We start from the raw sequence: 6590 nt of genomic DNA, 5'->3' as shown, positions 1-6590 counted from the left end.
ACTTGCTTCTGAGTAAGCATGCATAGGATTGCACCATAAATATCCTTACAGGTTGTGTAAATAATAAACATCTTTGACATTCATGCTTATATAAATATTTGTTCATACTATGTCTTGATATGTATCTGATTTCACACCAGAGCTTGGAAAAGTTACTCTTTAAAACTACAGCTCCCACCAGCCCCAGCCAGCATGGCCACTGGATTGGACTGATGGGAGTTGTAGTTCAAAAAAATAACGTTTCCAAGCTCTGTTTCACACTATGGTTGTAAATTATTATTTTCAAATTATTATTTTCTCTACATTTTTTTTTACAATAATTTTTATTCAAATTTCCATAAAACAAACAAAACAAAATCATAAAACGTTCAAAGACAAAAAACAAAACAAAAATGATTAAACAAAAAAATAAAATGTTGACTTCCCATTTGTCGCAGATCAGTTATAGGTCTACAATATCTAACAATCCTGTCTCTTAAATTATATTATAAAATCACTTTCCTCCAGTAGTTATCTTAATTAATCATCAAATCTCATAGACATTACTTTATTCTTTCCACAAAAAGTCAAAGAGAGGTTTCAATTCTTTAAGAAATATATCTATCAATTTTTCTCCAAATAAACATGTCGATTAATCCATCTCGTTAATAATAATAATAATCTTATTGTCATAACCATAGTCCAAATAAACATATCGATTAATCCATCTCATCAAATCTGCTAAGTCCAATACTTTCAATAGCCGTTATTCCATTATCCATATTAATTCCATCTTCCATCTTCAATAGTCCTGTTAAGTCCAGTAATTTCAGTGTGCAATCTTCCATTATCAGTATTCCATAATAATCTTGCTGTCATAGCCATAGTCATATAATAAGAGTCTGATGGGAATTTCCTCTATCCCAAATATTTTCTTGCCATCGATTCTGAATAAGTTGCTGAAATATTGTTGTAAAGTCATATCTCTGTTCTTCTTTTTTACAAAATGCACTGGCTCATCTCTTGAGAGTTTTTCCATTGTCACATGGCTGCAGTTAATTCCATAGATTTTCTCTATATCAAGCTCCATCACGTCATTCCAGTCCAGAAAATTATCCAAGCCATTGATAACTTTATCTCTAATATCTTCATTAATTTCTTCAGAGATAACGTTAAATTCCAAACAGTAGATTTTATTTCTAATATCCATAAACTCCAGATCTTTTTCCAATTCCACATTTGTTCCAATCTCCAGGGCTTGTATCTTCCCTTTATTTTTTCTTTTCTCATCTCTGATCTCATTCTCCTCTCTCACAGGATCCCCTATTTCTTTAAGCTCCTGCGTCATTTTGCTCAGTTCAATTTTCAGCTCCTTACTGCCCTGTCGCAGGGTTTGTTTCGTTATCTCAATCTCATCCATTATTTTCTGAAACATAATTACTTCCAGATTCTCAGCCACTTTCTTGATTGCCATTTTTAAAACCACGAAAACAAAACAAAACAAAAATAAAGAAGAACCACTTCTTATTTCAGCAACAATTGGGTTAATATTCCAGGCTTGATGACATCACAATATAAACAGAGCAGCCTGCCTTATCTCTCTATGTTCAAGAATACAAAACAAATTTAGTTCCCAGCATCAAAACAGTTAGTGGTGTCGTGAAGAAGCAGATTCGTCAAAATAAAATAGACCAAAAAGAGAATAGTCCCAGACAATATAATGTTCCTCGGAATAGAAATCCCTCTTCTGTTTATATCTTTAGAATGCACTTCCAGGACAGCTTTTTGCAATAGAAACAGAGATAAGCTGTTAATTTCGTGAATAACAGAGAAGAGTTATAGCTCACCCAGAAGTTCTTTAAAGCTGATTCATTTGACAAATCTCTTTTTGCTGCAACAATTTAAACCAAGTAAAAAAAATAATAGAAAGAAGGGTGCTTGCCTGTTAGTCCGTTTTCTCTTTGAAGAAAAGATAAACGTATCGCATTAATCAGATAGAGCTTGTTCGGAAGTCCGTCCGGCATTGCTGGCTGGACCTTTTCTCATAAATTAATGAAATCCAGTCCTCCCGACAAAAACAGGCTTTTGAGGTTGATCTCTACGTTTCTCCCTGCCCGGGAGAAAATTCCATCAGTCAAAAAAAAAAAAATGTTCTGACTGATTTATATCTGAATAAGCTTCTTCTGAGGCGGGAGCCCGTCTCAAAAGCAGGCACAAGCGAAGTCACCCTTCCCGGAAGTCTATTTTCTATTTTCTCTACATTTTAAGTGTGCTCTTCTTACTTGGTTGGTCATGGTCCCCCTCTGTTGTTTTCACCCTGAGGAGCAGATTAGGCTGAGAGTTTGTGCATAGCCCATGGCCACGCAGTAAACTTTGTAGCTTATTTCCATTTTAAAATGTAATTAAAATGATTTATATGCAGGCAAATTTTATGAAATAATGCGGATCTACATAATACATTTAAAGCACATCCGACGCATTTAAAGCACATGACTTCCTCCAAATAATCCTGGGAAGTACAGTTTCCCCTTCACACTTATAGTTCCCACCACCCTTAACAAACTACAGTTCCCAGGATTCTGTAGTGGGATTCATGTACTTGAAATGTATGTTGAATGTGCTTTAAATGTATGGTGTGGATCTGCCCTAGTATGCTGTGCATTCATTAATGAACTGAAAATAACAATGTTTAAATATACTTTTTTAAACAGGGCTGTAGCTTAGTGATAGAACACATGCTTTGCATGCAAAGGTCCAAAATTCAATCTCTGGAAGAGACTACTGCCTGGAATCCTGGAGACCCAATGCTAGTCCCTGTCATCAATACTGAGCTAGATGGTACCAAATGGCCTGACTCGGTATAAAAGAGAAAAGAGACCCAAGGGCCACAGTGACTCCAAAAATTATTTATGTATTTTATTTACAACATTTATATATTGCTTTATTGTGGAAAAAAACCCTCAAAGCGGTTTATAGAAGGAATTAAAACAAGAACAATATTGGCAAAAACAGTTAAAAACAGGTATTTAAAAACATTCAAAATAATAAAACCAACAATGAGCTAAAAACACATTAAAAACATAATAGCTTCTACATGTCTGGGTAGGCTTCCCTAAACAAAAATGTTTTTAGCAGGTGCCAAAGTGAGTACAATGAAGGTGCCTGCCTAATGTCAATAGGCAGAGAGTTCCAAAGCGTAGGTGCTGCCACACTAAAGGATCAATTTCTTACAAGAGCAGAACAAGTACTATGTGGAACCCATAATACAGAAAGCACACCTTGAACTTGGCCTGGTAGCAAATCGGCAACCACTGCAGATTTCAGAGCAGAGGTATTATGTGCTAATTTGGTCTCACTCATATTAGCAATCTTGCCGCAGCATTCTGCACTAACTGCAGCCCCCAGGGTCAAGTTGTGCTGCATTGGGATTTCTGTGACCTTGGCAGACTGGCTGCCAGGATTTTTTGAGTTTTGGTTAGGAACCCTACTGGTTGTGGGATGCTGAGTTTTCAGTCTTACTCATAGAAATCTTGTTGTGGTTTGTGTGATACTGCATTTAGGAAATCTTCACTGTCTTTTGTTTTTTTTTCCTATCTGCATTTCATTTACCTCTGACCTTACTCCCTTACATCTATAGAAGCAACAACAGTGTTTCCATGTGGTCAGCTCAACCCCCTTAAACCACTGACGGTGCACCTTGTTATTTGCATGATAGTTTGTTTTTTGCCCAATAGTGGTAAAAGAGAATTCACATACTGGGAAAATGTGGCTTCAATTGCTGTTGTTTCCAAGCTACTGCCTGTGAAGGTAGACCAAACCATGTGTGTTTTCTTTCTGCCACTTATTACTCACTGGAATTGGGCTGGCTGTCAAAGTGAGTTTATAGCAGCCCACAGAGAAGGCAGGAAAGATTAGAGAATATTCTTAACTCTTACCCATTTCTGAAACCTCTCTCTGCAGTGAAGGGTCAGTCTGTAAAGAAGTTTGGAGCAGCCACATTAAAAGGCAGGCAGGGCATTCCAGGCAGGGGGTTGACAACCCTGCATTCATATCATTGCAGAGGATCCCTACTCAAGCCTTACCAACAGCACAATCCTAACCATATCTACTCAGAAGTAACTCCTATTGAGTTTTAATGGGCTTAGTCCCTTAGTGTGTTTTGAATTGCAGCCTTCAGGGGTATCCATCTTTACTCCTGAGTGCTCCCATCTAACATATCCACAACACTAGGTTTTCTTCCTACAATGGCCTTCTGGTGAGTGGCCTGGCCTGAGGGCACTTAAACCCTTCTTGCCAGAAGCAAGTAGGCTAGATTAAATGTTCCCAGACTGTCTAACCAGGAATGAATCTGTAACTTCAGCTGGACCTGGAAATACCCTCATTCAGCTAAGATTTCTATCTTAATTTCCAGATAATTTTTTTTGTTTGAGTGGTATGCTCCAAGCAACTGTGGTTGATGTATCATGCTTAATGACATCACTAGGGCCCATCCCCTATAACATCACTACGGCCCATCGCCTATAACATCACTAGGGCCCAGCCCATGACATCACTAGGGCCTGCCCCTGAAATCTCAGGGTTTGGGATGCTTCTGACCTTGGGCCAGTCAGTCACTGTCTCTCAACCGGACCTATCTGACAAGGATGAAGCAGGGAGGGGAGAACCATATATGCCACACTGAGCGCCTTGGAGGAAAGGTGGGATATAAATGTAATACTTTTACATAAATGCATAAAGTGCATATGATTGCAGGCTGAAACTCACTTGGATCCTCTCCAGGTTTCCTGTGTGAAATGTCACCAACTTTTAACCTTCTAGAAATAACCAATGGCTTTACTCCTGAAAACCTTTACTGTGGGTAGTAAATGCCACTGAAATTAGTAGAAGTGTTTTGGAGAGAGTGGCTGCAGGATTATATTTCATGTGCACAAACTCCAGCATTGGTGCTGGAACAAATACACTGTGCCATGTGGAAATAAATGCATTTACCACATATGTACACTAGGGGGTGACCTAATGCAAATACAGAAGACACTAATGGCTTATTTTGCTGTTCTAGATGGTTTAAATGCAGGTTACTGCATTTAAAAAGAGTGCATCGAGTTGATTTGGAGTTGATTTGGAGTTAAACGGCAAAGGATGGCATACTAAAAGGAAAAGTAATTATGGCCAACATCAGTGAAAAAGGATAACTGTTCCTCTGCTTACACGTTTCAGTCTCGACACAGAACACTCTTGACAAGGAGATGCACACAAAACATCAGCCCCCTTTTTTACACATGAACCTTTACATGGATCTGAACCACATATCAAACCCGCCAGATATCAGGAGGAAAATCAAGAAATGAGTTAGCAGTGCTTTCTAATAAGCAGATCCTATTTTGCAGCATTAATAATAATAAAAAGGGAATAGCCTCTTCTTACTGCTGGATTGAGAGCAGAGACTTTCATTGCATCAGACAAATATTACTGCTACGCAGGTGCCTCTCTGTGGCCTGTGCTCTTTTGTGTGGCATAGAGCCTGCAGTCCTCTGACGCTGGATGGTCAGTGAATCCTCTGCCTTGTGCTGTGCCATTCGTACCATGCAGTAATTTCCCTTTAGCAGCTGCTAACTGAAGTTGGATTGCCCATTGTTAAGACATCATTATTTTGTGCCTTTCTGGCAGGGCTGGGGAACCGGAGGCCTCCCTGTCCTTGGAGCTCTCCCCAGGCCATGCCTCCTATTCCCAAGACACACCCCTCATAGACTCTGCTTTGCACCCTGAATGTCTTTGGCCTGGCTGGAATGTGTCCTCGACCCTTGAGACTGCCTCTTGCTTGTCTGCAGGACAGAGAGGGGTGTGTGAGTGTGCGGAAACACTATTCTACTGTACAAAGGGACAGTTTACATTCATTGCTCTGCCCACTTTTGCCTCTGGCCCTGCCCACTGCCAGTAGGTGGCCCTTGGAAAGCTACACAGAAGAAAATATGGCCCTCAGGCAGGAAAGGGCCCTCCACTCCTGCTTTCTACAGCCATACTACACTGAACATGCCTGATCTTGTCTAATCTCGGAAGCTAAGCAGGGTCAAGTCTGGTTAGTACTTGGATGGGAGGCTGCCTGGGAATACCAGGTGCCGTAGGCTTAGAGGAAGTCAATGGTAAACCACCTCTGAATACCTCTTACCATGAAAACCCTATGAATATATCCAAAAGAGATTCATAGGGTCGCCATAAGTCGTAATCACCATAAGTCGTAAACAACAACAAAACTCCTGCTTTATGGTTTCATTCTTTTTTTAAATTAACCGTAGTGGTTTTATTCCTTTGAACTCACTTTACATTCAGTCTTTCAGCAAGGCTCAATGCAGGGCTATCTCCAGTTTGGGCAAAGGGTCCTCTGGGACTTCCTTCTCTGTCCATGGGCCCTGGTGGGCTTGCCAAGCGACAGTGATGACAAGGCCTAAGCAGGTTCAGGCATCTGGATCAAGGCACCCTTTTAATTTCTCACAAAGTTCTAGAGTGATGCTATCTTGGGGATTATGGAAAGGGTAGCTAGATCTGGCCTCCTCATGCTGTTCACAGGGTCAGGCAAAAAACAACAACAACAAAAGCAATGGGGGGCAGGCAGG

At 40.0% G+C, this 6590-nt stretch overlaps 1 pseudogene; it reads left to right on the top strand.

The window, feature by feature from the left end:
* The first annotated feature begins 5985 nt into the window (after positions 1-5985).
* Positions 5986-6104, top strand: LOC133375903 (5S ribosomal RNA; annotated as a pseudogene).
* Positions 6105-6590: the final 486 nt, after the last annotated feature.

This window comes from Rhineura floridana, chromosome 1, assembly GCF_030035675.1.
Source record: "Rhineura floridana isolate rRhiFlo1 chromosome 1, rRhiFlo1.hap2, whole genome shotgun sequence".
In the NCBI taxonomy this organism is placed as follows: domain Eukaryota; kingdom Metazoa; phylum Chordata; class Lepidosauria; order Squamata; family Rhineuridae; genus Rhineura; species Rhineura floridana.
Note: the sequence above shows the minus strand (reverse complement) of the source record. Positions and strands in the feature narration are given on the sequence as shown.